The 23,462-nt window shown below is 36.1% G+C and overlaps 1 protein-coding gene across 2 annotated transcripts in view; it reads right to left on the minus strand.

Moving 5' to 3' along the window:
- ZC3H12B (zinc finger CCCH-type containing 12B) overlaps positions 1-23,462 on the minus strand; it is a 580,099-nt gene that overhangs the window by 119,104 nt on the left and 437,533 nt on the right. For both annotated transcript variants that reach the window (XM_043895043.1, XM_043895044.1), the window contains one exon: positions 15,643-15,807. The gene's annotated coding sequence lies outside the window, so the exon portion shown is untranslated. The remainder of the gene's footprint in view (positions 1-15,642; positions 15,808-23,462) is intronic.

Genomic DNA, 23,462 nt, shown 5'->3' on the forward strand with positions numbered 1-23,462 from the left:
GTATGGAGATTCCTAAGAAAACTAAAACTAGAATGAGCAATACAATACAATCCATCAATTCTACTCTTGGGCATGTATCTGGGCAAAGCTATAATTCGAAAAAGACAGATGCACTCTTATGTTCATAGCAACACTACTCACAATAGTCAAGACATGGAAATGCACTAAATGTCCATCTGCAGATGAATAGAAAAAGTTGCGGTAGATATATAAAATGGAATAGTACTCAGCCACAAAAAGAATGAAATAATGTCATTTGCAGCAACACAAATGCAACTAGAGAGTATCACACTAAGTGAAGGAAGTCAGAAAGAGGAAGATATCATATGTTGTCACTAATATATGGAATATAAACCACAAAACAAATTAATCTATCTATGAAGCAGAAATAGAATCACAGACATAGAGAACAGACTTGTGTTTGCCATGGGGAAGGAGAGTGAGAGGAGTCAGACTAGGAGTTTTGGGTTAGTAGGTGCAAACTATCACATATAGAAAGAATGGAAACCAAGATCCTACTGTATAGCACAGGGAACTATATTCAATACCCTGAAATAAACCATAATGGAGAAGAATATAACATATATGCATATAAACATGTGTGTGTATAACTGAGTCACTTTGCTATACAGCAGAAATAAATACCACATTGTAAATCAATTTTTAAAAAGTAATCTTAATAATTCAGGGAAACACTTAGACAACATAAATTATTGAATAATTATATTTACTGTCCATATTCACCCAATCCTCTTAATATTAATTTTAAGAAGGAAATGAAAAGAAAATATATGGTAGTCCACCTTCTGCAATAAAAATGTGAAATGAGAAAAAATTGTTTCTATTTTATTACATCAATTTCATCTCAATAAATCATTAAAATATACACACATTATATGCTTGCTATAGAAAAAGTTGAAAAAAGAAAAGCATGTAAAGGAGAAAATAAATGCCACTTGTGTTTTCCCCTTTTAAACATAATTGCTTTGAATGTTTTGGTTCACTATCATTATAATTTTCTTTTCCCTTGGAAACTATGTTTAGAGTTATAAAAGCAATAACTAGCATTACCTTGGTAATTAACCCATGTATACCGAAGACTGCCTTGAAATAATTACCTAGTATAAAATCCAACCTGATTTGAATTAGTGGTACAGTTTTCTCTGAGATGAATTAGCATCCAAGTAGAGATTCACATCCATATTAAATGAGCTGAAGGATGAACTGTACAGTCTTCTCTCTCTTATCTGTGCTTCAGGATAGAATATCTACCCCCAAGAAATCGTTTTTTTTTTTTTTTTTAATTTATGAATTAAAATACCGTGGACACTACTTTTAGGGGCACAATTAATAAACAGTTTTTGGAACTAAAGAGACTGCCTTCCTATCTTCCAGTTTCCATATTTTTGGAAGGTGGTAATTATAAAAATAAGGAAGCCTGTGCATTGTAATACATACAAAACTTCTATTGCAAACAAACTTATTAAAATCTTTAAAAGTAAAAGAAAAGGTGAATTCAAGTAAACATCATATTGATGAAAAGATCTGTAATGCTATTGCTTAACATTAATAGAATTTGGGAGGAAAATGATTATACCAAGATATAGATAAGACCATTTAAGAGACTCCAGATCTTTTTCTTTTTGTTCTTTCCAGGCTTCTTTTTTTAACACAAGGTCTGATGACCTTTGAGGTTCCTCCAAGTTCCAAGATTTTATAATTCTCTAAGTTGGTAAATAGGGAGTTGTCCATCCTTAAAACGCTGTTCTCTCTGTCAGCTCTATCCACACACATCACGTGAATTTCCACTTTCATACTTTAGCAAGCAACAATAATATTTTGCATTGCTTATTGCTCTGTAATTTGCTAAATTCTCTTCATATGCTATCTTATTCAACCTTAGCAATGATACTATGGGGTAGGTGGCATCATCCCTGTTTTAGAAAGAAGGAAATAGACCCAGAGAGAGTTACCCATTCTGTTTTCTCTACTTAGACTATCTATAAGGTCCACCTTTGATATATAACTTTTGTGCAGAAAACACAAGCTGATTAAGATCTAACTTGAATTCACATTATACTTCTCTAAATTCCTATTGTGGTTAAAGTATGTTCTATATATTTTTTTTACTGTAGTGTTACTTGTCTATCTTATCTTGTGTGTTTTGCAAAGAAATGTACAAATTTTGCAATCAGTGGGCTTGAATCTTGACTTTGCCACATTCTAGTTGCATGACTTTGAGCAAATTGCCTAAGTTCTCTGAACCTGAGTCCCTCTATCTGTAAGATGAGAAAAACAATCCTTACCTCACAAGATAGTTTTGCTTATCATATAAGATAATGGATTTAAAAGTATATTTCCATGTCCCCCATGAGGCTATAAGCCCCAGAACAGAAGTACTTTATCTTAAACCTCTGTAGCTTCCCCAACAGAATTGAGTTAATAGTAAATATTTGAAATCTACCTCTCCATGGACTAGAAAGGCTTGGTGTGCATGTGTGGGAAACAGGTGGCTACTTCATAATGCATATAGCTCACATTCCAGTGTCTTTGAGTCTAATTACCAAAAATTCTTTTGACAGATTTGACTAAACTTTTAATATGCTAATTAGTAGATTAATAGCTTCCACATTTACAAACCATCATCAGATAAGTGGAATCTCTTTAATTTTAATGCATTGGCTCCAGGGAAACTACAAATTTTCTGAAATCATTCTTAGCAACGACTTTAGATACTGAAGGGGAGCAGAATACATGACCCTAAGTTATGCTAGGTTTGCATGCGGATTATTTTTTTATTTTTTTTTTATTATTTTTTTTAATTTTTTATTAGTTGGAGGCTAATTACTTCACAACATTTCAGTGGGTTTTGTCATACATTGATACGAATCAGCCACAGATTTACATGTATTCCCCATCCCGATCCCCCCTCCCACCTCCCTCTCCACCCGATTCCTCTGGGTCTTCCCAGTGCACCAGGCCCAAGCACTTGTCTCATGCATCCCACTTGGGCTGGTGACCTGTTTCACCATAGATAGTATACATGCTGTTCTTTTGAAATATCCCACCCTCACATTCTCCCACAAAGTTCAAAAGTCTGTTCTATATTTCTGTGTCTCTTTTTCTGTTTTGCATATAGGATTATCGTTACCATCTTTCTAAATTCCATATATATGTGTTAGTATGCTGTAATGTTTTTTATCTTTCTGGCTTACTTCACTCTGTATAAGGGGCTCCAGTTTCATCCATCTCATTAGAACTGGTTCAAATGAATTCTTTTTAACGGCTGAGTAATATTCCATGGTGTATATGTACCACAGCTTCCTTATCCATTCATCTGCTGATGGGCATCTAGGTTGCTTCCATGTCCTGGCTATTATAAACAGTGCTGCGATGAACATTGGGGTGCACGTGTCTCTTTCAGATCTGGTTTCCTCAGTGTGTATGCCCAGAAGTGGGATTGCTGGGTCATATGGCAGTTCTATTTCCAGTTTTTTAAGAAATCTCCACACTGTTCTCCATAGCGGCTGTACTAGTTTGCATTCCCACCAACAGTGTAAGAGGGTTCCTTTTTCTCCACACCCTCTCCAGCATTTATTGCTTGTAGACTTTTGGATAGCAGCCATCCTGACTGGCGTGTAATGGTACCTCATTGTGGTTTTGATTTGCATTTCTCTAATAATGAGTGATGTTGAGCATCTTTTCATGTGTTTGTTAGCCATCTGTATGTCTTCTTTGGAGAAATGTCTGTTTAGTTCTTTGGCCCATTTTTTCATTGGGTCATTTATTTTTCTGGAATTGAGCTTCAGGAGTTGCTTGTATATTTTTGAGATTAGTCCTTTGTCTGTTTCTTCATTTGCTATTATTTTCTCCCAATCTGAGGGCTGTCTTTTCACCTTACTTATAGTTTCTTTTGTAGTGCAAAAGCTTTTAAGTTTCATTAGGTCCCATTTGTTTAGTTTTGCTTTTATTTCCAATATTCTGGGAGGTGGGTCATAGAGGGTCCTGCTGTGACTTATGTCGGAGAGTGTTTTGCCTATGTTCTCCTCTAGGAGTTTTATAGTTTCTGGTCTTACATTTAGATCTTTAATCCATTTTGAGTTTATTTTTGCGTATGGTGTTATAAAGTGTTCTAGTTTCATCCTTTTACAAGTGGTTGACCAGTTTTCCCAGCACCACTTGTTAAAGAGGTTGTCTTTTTTCCATTGTATATCCTTGCCTCCTTTGTCAAAGATAAGGTGTCCATAGGTTCGTGGATTTATCTCTGGGCTTTCTATTCTGTTCCATTGATCTATATTTCTGTCTTTGTGCCAGTACCATACTGTCTTGATGACTGTGGCTTTGTAGTAGAGTCTGAAGTCAGGCAGGTTGATTCCTCCAGTTCCATTCTTCTTTCTCAGGATTACTTTGGCTATTCGAGGTTTTTTGTATTTCCATACAAATTGTGAAATTATTTGTTCTAGTTCTGTGAAAAATACCGTTGGTAGCTTGATAGGGATTGCATTGAATCTATAGATTGCTTTGGGTAGAATAGCCATTTTGACAATATTGATTCTTCCAATCCATGAACACGGTATGTTTCTCCATCTGTTTGTGTCCTCTTTGATTTCTTTCATCAGTGTTTTATAGTTTTCTATGTATAGGTCTTTTGTTTCTTTAGGTAGATATACTCCTAAGTATTTTATTCTTTTTGTTGCAATGGTGAATGGTATTGTTTCCTTAATTTCTCTTTCTGTTTTTTCAATGTTAGTATATAGGAATGCAAGGGATTTCTGTGTGTTAATTTTATATCCTGCAACTTTACTATATTCATTGATTAGCTCTAGTAATTTTCTGGTAGAGTCTTTAGGGTTTTCTATGTAGAGGATCATGTCATCTGCAAACAGTGAGAGTTTCACTTCTTCTTTTCCTATCTGGATTCCTTTTACTTCTTTTTCTGCTCTGATTGCTGTGGCCAAAACTTCCAAAACTATGTTGAATAATAGTGGTGAGAGTGGGCACCCTTGTCCTGTTCCTGATTTCAGGGGAAATGCTTTCAATTTTTCACCATTGAGGGTGATGCTTGCTGTGGGTTTGTCATATATAGCTTTTATTATGTTGAGGTATGTTCCTTCTATTCCTGCTTTCTGGAGAGTTTTAATCATAAATGAGTGTTGAATTTTGTCAAAGGCTTTCTCTGCATCTATTGAGATAATCATATAGTTTTTATCTTTCAATTTGTTAATGTGGTGTATTACATTGATTGGTTTGCGGATATTGAAGAATCCTTGCATTCCTGGGATAAAGCCCACTTGGTCGTGGTGTATGATTTTTTTAATATGTTGTTGGATTCTGTTTGCTAGAATTTTGTTAAGGATTTTTGCATCTATGTTCATCAGTGATATTGGTCTGTAGTTTTCTTTTTTTGTGGCATCTTTGTGTGGTTTTGGAATTAGGGTGATGGTGGCCTCATAGAATGAGTTTGGAAGCTTACCTTCATCTGCAATTTTCTGGAAGAGTTTGAGTAAGATAGGTGTTAGCTCTTCTCTAAATTTTTGGTAGAATTCAGCTGTGAAGCCATCTGGTCCTGGGCTTTTGTTTGCTGGAAGATTTTTGATTACAGTTTCAATTTCCTTGCTTGTGATGGGTCTGTTAAGATCTTCTATTTCTTCCTGGTTCAGTTTTGGAAAGTTATACTTTTCTAAGAATTTGTCCATTTTTTCCAAGTTGTACATTTTATTGGCATAGAGCTGCTGGTAGTAGTCTCTTATGATCCTTTGGATTTCAGTGTTGTCTGTTGTGATCTCTCCATTTTCATTTCTAATTTTGTTAATTTTGTTCTTCTCTCTTTGCTTCTTAATGAGTCTTGCTATTGGTTTGTCAATTTTGTTTATTTTTTCAAAAAACCAGCTTTTAGCTTTGTTGATTTTTGCTATGGTCTCTTTAGTTTGTTTTGCATTTATTTCTGCCATGATTTTTAAGATTTCTTTCCTTCTGCTAACCCTGGGGTTCTTCATTTCTTCCTTCTCTAATTGCTTTAGGTGTAGAGTTAGGTTATTTATTTGTTTTTTTTCTTGTTTCTTGATATAAGCCTGTAATGCTATGAACCTTCCCCTAAGCACTGCTTTTACAGTGTCCCATAGGTTTTGGGTTGTTGTGTTTTCATTTTCATTCATTTCTATACATATTTTGATTTCTTTTTTAATTTCTTCTATGATTCGTTGGTTATTCAGAAGCGTGTTATTTAGCCTCCATATGTTTGAATTTTTAACATTTTTTTTTCCTGTAATTGAGATCTAATCTTACTGCACTGTGGTCAGAAAAGATGACTGGAATGATTTCAATTTTTTTGAATTTTCCAAGACCAGATTTATGGCCCAGGATGTGATCTATTCTGGAGAAGGTTCCGTGTGCACTTGAGAAAAAGGTGAAGTTGATTGTTTTGGGGTGAAATGTCCTATAGATATCAATTAGGTCTAGCTGGTCCATTGTGTCATTTAAGGTTTGTGTTTCCTTGTTAATTTTCTGTTTAGTTGATCTATCCATAGTTGTGAGTGGGGTATTAAAGTCTCCCACTATTATTGTGTTACTATGCATGTGGATTATTTTGAACTGAAGGCTATCAAGATCCAGCTGACTTAAGAAAAGCTTTTCAGTTCAGTTCAGTCATGTCCAACTCTTTGCGACCTTGTGGACTGCAGCATGCCAGGCTTTCCTGTCCATCACCAGCTCCAGGAACTTACTCAAATTCATGTCCATTGAGTCCGTGATGGCATCCAACCATCTCATTCTCCATCATCACCTTCTCCTCCTGCCTTCAATCTTTCCTAGCATCAGGATCTTTTCCAGTTAGTCAGTTCTTCTTATCAGGGGACCAAAACATTGGAATTTCAGCTTCAGCATCAGTCCTTCCAATGAATATTCAGGACTGATTTCATTTAGGATGAACTGATTGGATCTCCTTGCAGTCCAAGGGACTCTCAAGAGTCTTCTCCATCACCACCATTCAAAAGCATCAATCCTTTGGTGCTCAGCTTTCTTTATAGTCCAACTCTCATATCCATACATGACTACTGGAAAAGCCATAGCTTTGACTACATGGACCTTCGTTGGTAAAGTAATGTCTCTGCTTTTTAACATGCTGTCTAGATTGGTCATAGCTTTTCTTCCAAGGAGCAAGTGTCCTTTAATTTCATGGCCATAGTCACCACCTGCAGTGATTTTGGAGCTCCCAAAATTAAAGTCTCTCACTGTTTCCATTGTTTACCCATCTATTTGCTATGAAGTGATGAAAAGCTTTTACTTGTTCCTTAACTACCTAAAATAATTTAATTAAGAGGCTGTCTCAAAGAAAGAGCTATTGCAAGAGGTAAGTTTTGTTTGTATGTGTAGACAAGTATTGAATTATCAAACATTTATTTTTCTTACTGTCCTGTGAATTACCCTCTTCCCCTTTGAAGCTCTAGGCCCCTGACCCATTCCTTAACTCTGGATGGTATATAAGCCTCAACAGACACACTTCCTTTTGGGTTCTATGTTTTTATGGGACCCTCATGCATATATAACTAAATTTGTTTTTCTCTTGTTAATATGTCTTATATCAATTTAATTACTAGGCCAGTCAATAGAATCAAGAAGTTTATAGGAAATATTCTCCCTGCCCTACAACATAAACTCTCTATTGGTGGCTCTTGTTGTTGCTGTGACATCAATAATAAAGAGTCACTCTACTCATTAACAGAGATAACTTGCTTTAAACTCCTTAAAGCCTGCAATTATATTTATTGTGGGGGAAACTGATGAAAGAAGCATGTAAAAGTTAAAGTAAGGAGTACAATAGTTGCCACAAATGTCTATACTAATGGAGTGAATGTGATAGATGATCCTTAAATAAATGGATATTTTCTTGTATACCATTCTTTATTCTTTCTCTCCCTGTTGCACACCTGAGAGCAAGAGCTCTAAATATTATATTTAAATACCCATTTTGTCTAGTGATCATAAAGTCATTGAATGTGGTTAGCAAATTCAGTTTCAAATGTTAATATTTTTAAAAATATATAAAATGTATAAAATATTTTAATTTTACTATATATAAAACAGTAACCATTTCTTTAAATTAATTGTCTAGATGAGTTTCACTTATTTGAAGCCTAGATAAGATCATCTAGACAGTTTGGGAAGAAAGTACACAAAACCACTAGACCATTCAGACCTAAATCAAATCCCTTAAGATTATACAGTGGAAGTGACAAATAAATTCAAGGGATTATATCTGATAGACAAAGTGCCTGAAGAACTATGCGTGGAGGTTCATGACATTGTACAGGAGACAGTGATCAAGACCATCCAAAAGAAAAATAAATGAAAAAAGGTCAAATGGTTGTCTGAGGAGGCCTTACAAATAGCTGTGAAAAGAAGAGAAGCTAAAGGCAATGAAGAAAAGGAAAGACATACCTATCTGAATGCAGAGTTCCAAAGATTAGGAAGGAGAGATAAGAAAGTTTTCCTCAGGGGCCAATGAAAAGAAATGCAGGGAAACAATAGAATGGGAAAGACTAGAGATTGCTTCAAGAAAATTAGAGATACCAAGGGAACATTTCATCCAAAATGGGCACATTAAAGAACAGAATTGATATGGACCTAACAGAAGTAGAAGATACTAAGAAGTGGTTGCAAGAATACACAGAACTGTACAAAAAAGATCTTCATGGCCCAGATAACCATGATGGGTTGATCACTCACATACAGCCAAAACATCCTGGAATGCAAAGTCAAGTGGGGCTTAGGAAGCACCACTATGAAGAAAGCTAGTGGAGGTGATGTGAATCCAATTGAGCGATTTCAAATCCTAAAAGCTGAGGCGCTGGACTCAACATGCCAGCAAATTTGGAAAACTCAGCAGTGGCCACAGGACTGGAAGAGGTCAGTTTTCATTCCAATCCCAAAGAAAGGCAATGCCAAAGAATCTTCAAACTACCCTACAATTGCATTCATCTCACATGTTAGCAAAGTAATGCTCAAAATTCTCCAAGCCAGGCTTCAACAGTACATAAGCAATGAATCTCCAGATGTTCAAGCTGGTTTTAGAAAAGGCAGAGGAACCAGAGATCAAACTGCCAACATCCATTGGATCATCAAAAAAGCAAGAGAATTCCAGAAAAACATCTACTTCTGCTTTATTGACTATGCCAAAGCCTTTGTGTGGATCACAACAAACTTTGAAAAATTCTTAGAGATGGGAATTGCAGACCACCTTACCTGCCTCCTAAGAAATCTGTATGCAGGTTAAGAAGCAACAGTTAGAACCGGACATGGAACAACAGACTGGTTCCAAATAGGGAAAGGGGTATGTCAAGGATGTATTTGTCACCCTGCTTATTTAACTTATATGCAGAGTACATCAAGCAAAATGCCGGGCTGGATGAAGCACAAGCTGGAATCAAGATTGCTGGGAGAAATATCAGTACCCTCAGATATGCAGGTAACACCACCCTTATGGCAGAAGGCGAAGAAGAACTCAAGAACCTCTTGATAAAAGTGAAAGAAGAGAATGAAAATGCTCACTTAAAGCTCAGCATTAAAAAAGCTAAGACCATGGCATCTGGTCCCATCACGTCATGGCAAACAAATAGCGAAACAAAGGAAAAAGTGACAGACTATTTTTGGGGGGCTCAAAAATCACTGCAGATGGTGCCTGCAGCCATGAAATTAAAAGAAGTTTGCTCCTTGGAAGAAAAGATATGACCAACCTAGACATCAGATTAAAAAGAAGAGACATTACTTTGCTGACAAAGGTCCATGTAGTCAAAGCTGTGGTTTTTCCAGTAGTCATGTAAGGATATGAGAGTTGGACTATAAAGAAAACTGAGTGCCAAAGAATTGATGCTTTTGAACTATGGTGTTGGAGAAGACTCTAGAGAGTCCTTTGGACTGCAAGGAGATCAAACCACTCAATTTTGAGTGAAATCAGTCCTGGATATTCATTGGAAGGACTGATGCTGAAGCTACCCTCCAATACTTTGGTCACCTGATGGGAAGAACTGACTCATTTGAAAAGATCCTGATGCTAGGAATGATTGAAGGCAGGAGGAGAAAGGGATGATGGAGGATGAGATGGCTGGATGGCATCATCACCTCGATGGACATGAGTTTGAGAAAGCTCTGGGAATTGTTGATGGACAGGGAAGTCTGGTGTGCAGCATTCCACGCGATCACAGAGAGTTGGGCATGACTGAGCAACTGAACTGAACTGAGACAGCTTGGTGTAGTGAAAAAAAAAGATTTGACTTAGAGACAGACAGACCAGAGTTGGATTTCTAGATCTATCATATAATAGCTATATGTGTGCTGTGCTCATTTGTTCATTCGTGTTCAGTTCTTTGCAACCCCAGCCTCCTCTGTCCATGGGATCTCCAGACAAGCATATTTGGGTGGGTTGCCATGCCCTCCTCTAATAGCTATCTGATTTTGTGCAAACTTCTGAGACTCATTTTCTGGATTTATTATGTGAGAATAAATCATGAAATGCCATTATTTTGAGGCTCAAAAGTGATGTTATATCTTAAGATACTTTTAAAATGTAAAAGTTTGCATTAATTATACCCCAATAAATCTACTAATGTAATTCAATGTTTATTATAACAATGCAGAAACAGTTTGTGCAATTGTTCTTTTCCTTTTGAGGTATAAAATGGCATCCTAAAATCTATACAATTTCAATATTTTTATCCTAATTAAAAATAGTATCACAGAATGTCAGTGATGAAATAAATTTTAGAGCTAATCTGTTTTGTCACTGTGTAGAGAGGAGCTTTGAATCCATGATGGAAAGGGACTTGCCTTAGGTTATGAAATTAATAGTGAAACCAAAATTGGAATTCTGGTCCCTTTCTTCCAGGCTTTCTACTCGACTAAAATTCATTGCAATGGTGTTTAAGCTTTGTTATGAAACTATTGTCCATCCTCAAATTTCCCTTTATTTCCCTGAATCAAGGTATTTATATGCATTGTTATGCAGGATTCTCCTTGAGGAACGATCACTTTACATGAAGAAGATAACCTAGGAGGCAATTCTTCCATACATCTTTAAACTCTTCCTGCTAGTATATTGGCAACTACCGCATAGATCCCGGACCAATAGGAAGGAAAGTCAAGAAATGTTATCCAGCTGAGGGGCAAGCTATTCTTTCTCAGGGATATTCAAATCTTGGCCTTTTGGGGAGCAACAAAGAGAAAATGTTGCCAACTAGCACAGTGATAAGTGTTCCTTTAGTGTTCATCTGATTCCTTTCCCCCTGGCACTGCCATAGAATTTTATTATCTACAAAGTAGGTTTACATTTATTACATCAAATTATTCTCACAACTACATGAGGTAGTGATTATTATTCCCATATTACAGATGAGAAAATTGAAACTCAGATAGATTAAATGAATTACTCAAAGTTACATGGTAAATAAGAGGCAGAACTTTCAATTCAAATTTTGTCTTCAAATCAAAATATCTTGCCCATATACCATAGTTGTCTATGACTTTGGCATACTTAATGAATTCTGAAAATATTATTAAAGATGCAATTAAAAGTTAATGAATACATGTGGAAAAAGTTCTAAAAGGCTGTAATTTAAAATAGACAAATATTTCCACCTCTCTGAAACTACATAAACTTTTATAAATTATAAAAATAAAAGAGCTTTAAATTCATTAGACTGATCAAGTGTCCAAAAGTATGTGACACAAATCTAGATTCAGTCAGAACGAACTGCACTGTTGCTGTAGCTAAATAAAAATATCTCAGAATGGAAGTCTTAATTTCCACACATAACAGGACATATTTACTCTGGAAAATTTGGTTTCTATTTACATAATCTATGGAAAAAATTTAGAAGAAAAAAGGAAAAAGTCATAGTCACAGCTTTTTCACTACTGAGAATGATTGCTTCTTTCTGTAGTGTTAATTTTCCTTTGGTTGCATATACTTGAATTGCTGAGGCACTTTTTGAACATACTATGTGAAAAACTTTCCTGGAAAACTAAAATTGAGTAGAGATACAATTCTTCATGAGCAAACCATTAAATGATAAAGGCATAGTTTTCTCTTAGATATTTATTCCTATTTAAATTCAGTGTTACATGTCACAAAGACCTGGATCTAAAACACAACCCAGAATTTAATAATTACATGACCTTAGGCAAGTCAAGTAATCTGTTCAAGACTATTTTCTATGTGTAAAGTAGAGATGGTCATAGTATGTACACTGTTAGATTGTTATGAGGATTAAATGAGATAGCATATGTAAAGCTCTTGGTACTTGATAAAGCTCAATAAATGATAGTCCCTTTACTCTTGCTGTGGTCCTGTGATCAAGTTGGCTAGTTTTTTGTGATTATGGTTTTAGTGTGTCTGCCCTCTGATGCCTTCTCCCAACACTTATGGTCTTACTTGAGTTTCTCTTACCTTGGATGTGGGGTATATCTTCACGGCTGCTCCAGCAAAGTGCAGCTGCTGCTCCTTACCTTGGACGAGGGATATCTTCCCACGGTCTTGTCTAACTCAATGAAACTAAACCATGCCATGTGGGGCCACCCAAGACGGTCGGGTCATGGTGGAGAAGTCTGACAGAATGTGGTCCACTGGAGAAGGGAATGGCAAACCACCTCAGTATTCTTGCCTTGAGAACCCCATGAACAGTATGAGAAGGCAAAAAGAAAGGATTCTGAAAGAGAAACTCCCCAGGTCGGTAGGTGCCCAATATGCTACTGGAGATCAGTGGAGAAATAACTCCAGAAAGAATGAAGGGATGGAGCCAAAGCAAAAACAATACCCAGTTGTGGATGGGACTGGTGATAGAAGTAAGGTCTGATGCTGTAAAGAGCAATATTGCATAGGAACCTGGAATGTTAGGTCCATGAATCAAGGCAAATTGGAAGTGGTCAAACAGGAGATGGCAAGAGTGAAAGTCGACATTCTAAGAATCAACCAACTAAAATGGACTGGAATGGGTGAATTTAACTCAGATGACCATTATAGCTACTACTGTGGGCAGGAATCCCTTAGAAGAAATGGAGTAGCCATCATAGTCAACAAAAGAGTCTAAAATGCAGTACTTGGATGCAATCTCAAAAACGACAGAATGATCTCTGTTCATTTCCAAGGCAAACCATTCAATATCACGGTAATCCAAGCCTATGCCCCAACCAGTAATGCTGAAGAGGCCAAAGTTGAATGGTTCTATAAAGACCTACAAGACCTTTTAGAACTAACACCCCAAAAAAGATGTCCTTTTCATTATAGGGGACTGGAATGCAAAAGTAGGAAGTCAAGAAACACCTGGAGTAACAGGCAAATTTGGCCTTGGAGTATGGAATGAAGCAGGGAAAAGTCTAATAGAGTTTTGCCAAGAGAATGCACTGGTCATAGCAAACACCCTCTTCCAACAACACAAGAGAAGACTCTACACATGGATATCACCAGAAGGCCAACACTAAAATCAGATTTGATTATATTCTTTGCAGCTAAAGATGGAGAAGCTCTACACAGTCAGCAAAAACAAGGCCTGGAGCTGACTGTGGCTCAGATCATGAACTCCTTATTGCCAAATTCAGACTTAAACTGAAGAGAGTAGGGATAACCACTAGACCATTCAGGTATAACCTAAATCAAATCCCAAATATATATATATACACACACAGTGGAAGTGAGAAGTAGATTTAAGGGACTAGATCTGATAGACAGAGAGCCTGATGAACTATGGATGGAGGTTCGTGACACTGTACAGGAGACAGGGATCAAGACCATCCCCATGGAATAGAAATGCAAAAAGGCAAAATGGTTGTCTGAGGAGGCCTTACAAATAGCTGTGAAACGAAGAGAAGCAAAAAGCAAGGGAGAAAAGGAAAGATATTCCCATTTGAATGCAGAGTTCCAGAGAACAGCCAGGAGAGATAAGACAGCCTTCCTAAGCGATTAATGCAAAGAAATAGAGGAAAACGACAGAATGGGAAAGACTAGAGATCTTTTCAAGAAAATTAGAGATACCAAGGGAACATTTCATGCAAAGATGGGCTCAATAAAGGACAGAAATGGTATGGACCTAACAGGATCAGAAGATATTAAGAAGAGGTGGCAAGAATACACAGAAGAACTATACCAAAAGATCTTCATGACCCAGATATTCACAATTGTGTGATCACTCACCTAGAGCCAGACATCCTGGAATGTGAAGTCAAGTGGGCCTTAGAAGGCATCACTATGAACAAAGCTAGTGGATGTGATGGAATTCTAGTTGAGCTATTTCAAATCCTGAAAAATGATGCTGTGAAAGTGCTGCACTTTGGAAAGTGCTGCAAATTTGGAAAACTCAGCAGTGGCCAGAGGACTGGAAAATGTCCGTTTTCATTCCAATCCCTAAGAAAGGCAATCCCAAAGAATGCTAACTACCACACAATTGCACTCATCTCACACATTAGTAAAGTAATGCTAAAATTTCTCCAAGCCAGGCATCAGCAATACGTGAGCCGAGAACTTCCAGATGTTCAAGCTGGTTTTAGAAAAGGCAGAGGAACCAGAGATCAAATTGCCAATATCTGCTGGATCATTGAAAAAGCAAGAGAGGCCCAGAAAAACATCTATTTCTGCTTTATTGACCACACCAAAGCCTTCGACTGTGTGGATCACAATAAACTGTGGAGAATTCTGAAGGAGATGGGAATACCAGACCACCTGACTTGCCTCTTGAGAAACCTGTATGCAGATCAGGAAGCAATAGTTAGAACTAGACATGGAACAACAGACTGGTTCAAAATAGGAAAAGGACTACGTCAAGGCTGTGTATTGTCACCCTGCTTATTTAACTTCTATGCAGAGTACATCATAAGAAACGTTGGTTTGGAAGAAGCACAAGCTGGAATCAAGATGGCCGGGAGAAATATCCATAACCTCAGTTATGCAGATGACACTACCCTTATGGCAGAAAGTGAAGAGGAACTAAAGAAAGCTGAGCACCGAGAAATTGATGCTTTTGAACTATCGTGTTGGAGAAGACTCTTGAGAGTCCCTTGGACTGCAAGGAGATCCAACCAGTCCATCCTGAAGGAGATCAGTCCTGGGCGTTCTTTGGAAGTACTGATGCTGAAGCTGAAACTCCAATACTTTGGCCACCTCATGAGAAGAGTTGACTCATTAGAAAAGACCCTGATGCTTGGAGGGATTGGGGGCAGGAGGAGAAGGGGACGACAGAGGATGAGATAGCTGGATGGCATCACCGACTCGATGGGCATGCGTTTGAGTAAACTCCGGGAATTTGTGATGGACAGGGAGGCCTGGTGTGCTGCGATTCATGGGGTCGCAAAGAGTCGGACATGGCTGAGCGACTGAACTGACTGACTAACTGCCTTACTCTCACTCTCTCCTCTTGCTCCCTCCTATGGTGATTTCCTATTGCAAAAGTCTACTTTCTTCAAGCTAAGAAGATAATCCTTTTAGCTGTGTTCTTCAAGTTTTCACTATTGTTTTGATGGCTCAACATTTCCGAAAGGTTAACTTTCTTATAAAATTCATTTCAGCTTCTTATACAGAGCATGATAATATTCTCACTATATTTTTTCCAACACACACACACATACACTCACCCCAACAACAATAAGCACCAAAGTACTCACCTCTTAACATCTTAGACATTTACAATATCTGACACAGATTCTCAGCAAGCTCAATTCTTCTTTGGAAGCATGTAGTCCACATCTGTATTTCTTACTTGTGTGGCTTATCCATTACACCATGGCTTTTATCCTCTGTTGTTGAGGCAGGAATGTCGAGTTCAAAGCCTTAGGAAAGGGAGATTCCAATAGACTTGCATGAGCAGAAGGCAAATCTATGCTGGGAACTCAATAAGTTATCCTCTGAAGCACATTTTACCCTTTTAAATTTCAGTACTATAGTCAGAGCAGCAAGAGATTTGGATCTCAAAGGTTTATAGTTCTTTTCAATAATTGTGCTACTCTGAGGTATAGCACTCTTTTACTCTCATATATATCGACACTCGGAATTTAACACAGGTCTACAGAACTTATCTCATGACTGTGGATAAAGCTCAATCTTTAAAAAAAAAAAAGTAGCTGAATTATATACACACATGTGCACACACATATATTTAAAAAGGAAAATCAGAGCTGAATATTGATTTAAAAAAAAGCTACTTTATCTAGACTTTTCATTGAATAACAGAATGTTTCCAGATAGATCCTATGTACAATTTGCAGGTTAGGTATGACTATATCCTCTTGTTATTAATCCCCAGAAAACAAAATAAGATAATAAATCTTAGAGGATCACAATTTAGAATAAACATTAATTTCCTAATGACTCGACGTATATCAAATTTCTACCTTGAAGAGCTTTCCTATCTTTCAGTTGGCTCACAGTCCAATTAGCACAAAGACACAGATGCAATTTATAAAGTTGACAAAAATAAGAAAAAACACTTGGATAAGGCTAGTTTTGAAACTTCTACCTATTTCCTTCTACCTCACCTCAAAAGAAATGAATAAATAATCTTTTTGGAAAATTTTAAATGCCAAATCATTACACTAATAGCAAATTTAATGTGAAGTGAAAGTTTTAGTTGCTTAGTCATGTCTGACTCTTTGCAACCCCATGGACTATAGCTTGCCAGGCTCCTCTGTCCATGGAATTCTCCAGGCAAGAATACTGGAGTGGGTAGCCATTCCTTTCTCTAGGGGATCTTCCCAACCCAGGGTTCAAACCCAGGTCTCCTGAATTACAGACAGATTCCTTACCATCTGAGCCACCACTTTCTAATTTCAAGTAGGGGCTCCCCTGGTGACTCAGCAGTAAAGAATCCACCTGCCACTGCAGTAGACATGGCTTCTATTCCTGGGTAGGGAAGATCTCCTGGAGAGGGAAATGGCAACCCATTTCAGTATTCTTGCCTAGTAAATCCCAGGGACAGAGGAGCCTGGTGGGCTACAGTCCATGGAGTCACAAAGAGTCAGATACGACTTAGCAACTAAAACAACAAAACAATTTTAAGTAGTTCAAAACATGTTTCCCATCTAAGAGTTAGATCATTAAACCAGGAGCCAAGTATGGTCTGACAAAGTTTTGTGGATATTCTTATCATTATTCTCACTTCCTAACTTTGGGTATTTTCCCATCTCCTGAATATGAGCAGTGTGTGTGTGTGACTATATTTTTCAAACTCCAATTCAGGCCATAAAATGTGATAAATGATGTTTTTGTGTTACTTCTAGGTGCCAGATGCAATCCAGGAGATGTAACTTTGATTTGAAAAACTGAGACTTCCTGGGACACTGTCATGGTTTGGAAGGCTACTAGGAAATAAGCTTTGAAATTTAGAATGTCTTGGAAATTTTGGTTACTGTATGAATAGTCATGAAGTCGTTAGTCATTGACTCAGGCATCTAATAGGTAAAAACAAAATCAATTTAAAGTCAAGATATGAGAAACTGGTAATAATATTTAACCACAAACCATTAGAGAATATATTTAACATTTAATTTGGGCATATATGAATTTCAAGAAAATGGCATGCATTGTAGATTTATTCAAATAGGCCCCAAAACTTCATAAGATATGAAATATGTTCAAGAGTGAGACACTGTTTTTGGATTGCTAACTCTTGTGTGTATTTTCAGGATCTTAGGGTTACTGCAGGCGGTAACCTGATATCACCTATTTGTGGGAAAAAAAATATATATATATATATATATTCTCGTGAGTTGCTGGTGTTTGAGCTGGCCATACCAGCAAATATGTTGTTAGGTGTAGCTCCTTGTTGCCACAGTTATGATGATGAAAGGATCAACCTTGTTTACCCACATTTGCCCCTTCTGATTTTACAGTTTTAATGATTTAGAGATTTAATAATACTACACTTGTGGGTAGCCAAAAAAAAAAAAAAAAGCTCACAGTCTGCCTCTGGAATCTAGAAGGACACTTAGAAGCTTTCATTCTCCTATGCTATTTCCTGAAGACAGGGTGATTTTTATTCATCTCTAAGTCCCCTATCTATTGCCCCATATTGTGGGCAATAGATGCCCCAAAAATATCTGCTAAATAGCTCACAAAATCCCCAAGGAAGAAAGCATTTTCCCCACATTCCAAGCTTTTCTGTTTCTCTTCATCACTGAATAGTAGCTAGATCCTTGAAGTGACTGTCATCTTTTAGGCAACTGAGATAGGAAGCAATGTTTTGAGACACAAGTAATCGTTATTCACACAAAAGTGCAAATGTGGATATGTGTCTTAGAGGAGCTGTTACTCGTCTACTTTCCTGTGTGCCCAGGATGAACAAGATATAAAGCATACTTCCAAGTGCCATCTGTGAAACTCAAGGTCCTTAAAAGAAGCAGTAGTATATTGCAACTTGGCTATTTAAGCTAATTCCTTGTAGTGGGCTAAGAAGCACAACTGGTGACGATTAACTACATATCCCCCTCAGAGTGAAATCTCTCCAGAGTACAGAAGGTGGTAAAGAAGGTTCAGAAAGCATGTCAGTCTTTGCTAGCTTTCCAGAAATCTAATCTTCACAATGGTCTGACTGAAGAGAGAGAGAGAGGCATTGGGAGGGAGACAAAAAGAAAATCAAATCAAAATAAACATGATCAAACAATAGCAAAGAATAAATACATAAACAATAGAATCACAAGAATTTTCCAAGTTCCATGAGTAAGCTAAAGGGCTACATATTAGAACAGATGACCCCCACAAAAAGAAATAAGTCTCTATCAGAAAAAGCAGTCAAATTGTAGACTTGTCTCCTATTTCTTAACCATTTGGAAAGAAGAATCATTTCCCTTTGTACAGCTGATGAGTCAGAAACCAATTTTTTTCCCTTGATGGGGGAAAAAAAACCTTTCCTTTGCTCAAATATATATTTTTACATATGCACGTGTGCTCAGTTGCTTCAGTCATGTTTGACTCTTTGCAACCCTATGGATTGCAGCCCACCAGGCTGCTCTGTCCATGAGATTCTCCAAGCAAGAATACTAGAGTGGGTTGCCATGGCCTTCTCCCAGGGATCTTTCCAACCCAGGGGTTGAACCCATGTCTCATATGTCTCCTGCATTGCAGATGGATTATTTACCATTGGGGAAGTCCTATATACATACATATAGATAGATAGATAGATAGATAGATAGATATCAACATATATTGAGGAACATATCACTGTAATAGACAGTCCATATATAGTAAACCATTAATTTAGGTTAAGCCAGTAAGAGCCAAACAGACCTCTCTAATAAGAGACTGTTAAGTAGTCCAGTGATTGACTTACTTTTGTGTTTTTTCTTAATCTGGAATTATATTTGTGCAGTTTGTTATATGTTCTTACACAAATATTGCTAAACAAAACACAAAGATGAAATATGCACAATTTTGGAGCCCAACTTGCATGAATAAGTAGTAATTATGTTTTCTCCTAAAAATATATATATATGATCCAATTGGAAGACTTTGAGTTTGGCCATGTGAGTGTAACAAATGGACTGGATATTTCAGTGCCTCAAATCTCTTAAGTCCAAAAGTCAAGCAATAGGATTCAAAGACTGAGCATAAATATTGTTGACGTGCTAAAAGTAAACTGTTCTGATGATATAATCACCACCTCTTATCAAACACATATCACTTTCCAAGAATGTCAAAATATCAATTGTTACTTAGCACTTAAAGAGGCTCTCAGGCTATAGCTTTCTTTAATATGCAAAACATTAGAGAAAATAATTTAAATTTTCAGAAAATATATTTTCATAGACTCAATGACAAAAAGAAGTTAAAAAGTGAATAAAAATAAAACACTAAAATTCCAAATATTTTTCACTTGAGTTTTAGATCCAACATATTAAATTTAAAAAGGTAAATATTATTTTCCCCATTACATAAGTTTTTTCCCCATCTATCTGTCATGAAGTGATGGGACCAGATGCCATGATCTTAGTTTTTTGAATGTTGAGTTTTAAGCCAGATTTTTCACTCCCTTCTTTCACCTTCATCAAGAGGCACTTCAGTTCTTCTTTGCTTTCTGCCATTAGGGTGGTGTCATCTGCATATCTGAGGTTATTGATATTTCTCCAGGAAATCTGGATTTCAGCTTGTGGTTCACCAGCCTGATACTTCGCATAATGCTCTCTACATATAAGTTAAATAAGCAGAGTGACAATGTACATCCTTGACGTACTCCTTCCTCAATTTGGAACCAGTCCATTGTTTCATCTCTGGTTCTGACTGTTGCATCTTGATCTGCATACAGATTTCTCAGGAGGTAGGTAAGGTGATCTGGTATTTCCATCTCTTTAAGAATTTTCCACAGTTTGTTGTGATCCACACAGTAAAAGGCTTTAGCATAGTCAATGAAGCAGAACTAGTTTGTTTTCTGAAATTCTTTTCCTTTTCTATGATCCAACGAATGTTGGCAAATTTGATCTCTAGTTCCTCTTCATTTTCTAAATTCAACATATGTGCCAGTTCACATAGTGTTGAAGTCTAGCTTGAAGGATTTTGAGCATTACTTTGGTAGCATGTGAAATGAGTGTAATTTGCATGGTTAGGTTTTCTTTAAAAAAAAAATCATTCTAATTGATATGTAGTAATATTTCATTGTGGTTTTAACTTGAATTTCTCTAATGATTAATGATATTGAACATCTATTCCTTTGCTTATTTGAAACTGCTATTTCTTTTATGGTAAAGTGTCTTTTCATATATTTTACCCTTTTTAAAAATTATTTTTTTAAGTCAAGAATAGATCATACTTTAGTTCAAAGATTTTACAAACCAGTGGTGGGGGGAACTATAAATCTAAAACTATTACTATAGAAAATGGGAGCTCTGTAATACCATCTCAATTTATACATGATGAAATCAAATGATAATAATAATAATAATGAAAGCAAACCAAAGATCCTCAAAAAACCAAAATGGAAAGTACATGAGCAAAGCAACATTTGGTTTGTGCCTAAAAATAGATACACTCCAAAAGATATTCGTAAGTGTTAGGATAAAGGGCACAGTTTGAAATAATTGGAGTTCACTTAGAAATATACCCTTCCTACTACACAATCAGTATATAATCTGAAAGAACTTATTTTTGCTGGTGGACAAAATAAACAATTTTATAAAAATGTAAAACTACACTCAACTCAGAAACATCTAGCTTTTTTCTTAAGGTAGTACATTCTAAAAAATTTAAATACTACTTTGCCTTCATTTATAATTAACTTTTCTCTAATTGACAAAATATTCATTTTATACTTGGATAGTAATATATTTAATTCTTTTAAAGAAAATTCAGCATTTACAAGTAGAAAGCACTCTGTCAGACAACCTTGCACATTATTTCACTTAAAATTCCCAAATCCTGCAAGTAACTCAGTCATTTTTAGTTTAATTACATTTAAACATTCTTTTCACTTTGTCTTGTTTTGATTTCATTTTCATTTTTATAAATTTTAATAATTATTTACCATTTACAGTTATTATAAAACATTGCATATATCCCTCATGCTGAACAGTACTATATTTTCATTGAAAGTATATGCCAATGGTTTATATCAGGCTGATAAATGTATTTAACATTTATATATTATAAAAATTTATATTTATTTACATTTGACATGACAAAACATTCTTACATGTGAACTATATCCAACATTTAGTTTCATAGTTTTTTAAATGATGATTTATTAGCAATAAGAAAATACTGCTATATATACTAAAAAAGTGAAAGTGACAGTGTTAGTCATTCAGTCGTGTCTGACTCTTCGCGACCCCTTTGGCTGCAGTCCACCAGGCTCCTCTGTCCACGGAATTTTCCAGGCAAGAATACTGGAGTGGCTAGCATTCCTTTCTCCAGGGGATCTTCAAAACCCAGAGATCGAATCTGATTCTTCTGCATTGCAGGCAGATTCTTTACCATCTGAACCACCAGGGAAATGAATGTGAAATAAATATGGAATTACAGAGCTTTTAAGGAACAGTTTATTGAGAAATCATTCACACACCATACAATTCATCCATTTAAAGTATAAAATTCAGTGAATTTTAGTATATATTACATAGCTGGGCAACCATTACCACTGTCTAATTTCAAAAAGATTTCAAGAAGAAACCCAATATTCATTAACTGATATTCCCTTTATGATTAAGTTGTGATAATTCCTTATATATTTCATGCCTAAGTTCTTCATAATTTATTTGTGAATATTTTCAGTCAATCTGTGGCTTGTCTTTTCATTCTCATCATAGTGTCTTTTGAAGAGCAGAAGTTCTTAAGTTTAACAAAGCTCAGTTTATCAGTTTTTCTTTTATAGTTGAGCTTTTGCTGGTACTACTTAGAAATCTTTCCTTAGCCCAAAGATTTTATCAAAAGATTTCTCCTTCCTGAAGTCTTATGGTTTTAGAATTTACATTTTCATTTATGGTATAACCAAAAGAGTCAGGGTTCTTTTCTTTAGTTTTTTGTTTTGTTTTGCATATAGATGTTCAATTATTTCAGCAACTTGTGTTGAGGTTTTTTTTCTTTTTTTCCTTAAATATACTTTGCATCTTTATAGAAAAAATCAATAGGAGGGTCTGTTTCTGTACTCTTTAATCTATCCTATTGATTTACTTTCACCATTGATTTACTTTCACTATATTCCTTACTGAAGCTTTATAGTAAGTGTTAAAGTCAGGTAGTAAGTCTCCAGGTTTTTTCAAAAAAGTATTCTTTATGTTTTTATTTACTTATATTTTATTTTTATGTTGTATTTTATTTATACACATGTGTATTTATACACATGAATGTGTATACATATATATATATATAAATATGTATATTTGCATGTATACACATACATATACACATATACGCACACATGCAGCATCTCTTTATTCATCTATTTACGGACATGCAGGTTACTTCTATATCATGGCTGTTGTAAATAATGCTGCAATGAACATAGGAGTATGAGCTTTCAATTTTTTAAAAAATATTTAAATTTTAATTTTTGGCTATACCACTTGGAATGTGGGATCCCAATTCCTTGACCAGGGATTGAGCCCATGCCCCTTGCACTGGAAGTTTGGAGTCTCAACCACTGAACCACCAGGGAATTCCTCACATAATTTTTTTTGAATAGGTGTTTCTTTGAGTATATATTCAGAAGTGAAATTGCTGGATGGTAGTTCTAGCCTTTATTTTTTCAATAAACCATAATGTTTTCTTGCACAAATTTTCATTCCCACCAAGAGGACCCCAGATTTCTTTATTTTCATTTATACATGCATGTGATAGCTTTCTGCATTCCCTCACTTTCAGTCTGTGTATGCCATTAGATGTGGTGAGTCTCTTGTAGGTAGCTTATCTATGGGTCTATGTTTAACTTATTCAGCCTTTCTATGCCTTTTGTATGAAGCATTTAGTCCATTTATATTTAATTATTGATAGGGGATACTTATGC

Source organism: Cervus elaphus, chromosome X (genome assembly GCF_910594005.1).
Source record: "Cervus elaphus chromosome X, mCerEla1.1, whole genome shotgun sequence".
NCBI lineage: Eukaryota > Metazoa > Chordata > Mammalia > Artiodactyla > Cervidae > Cervus > Cervus elaphus.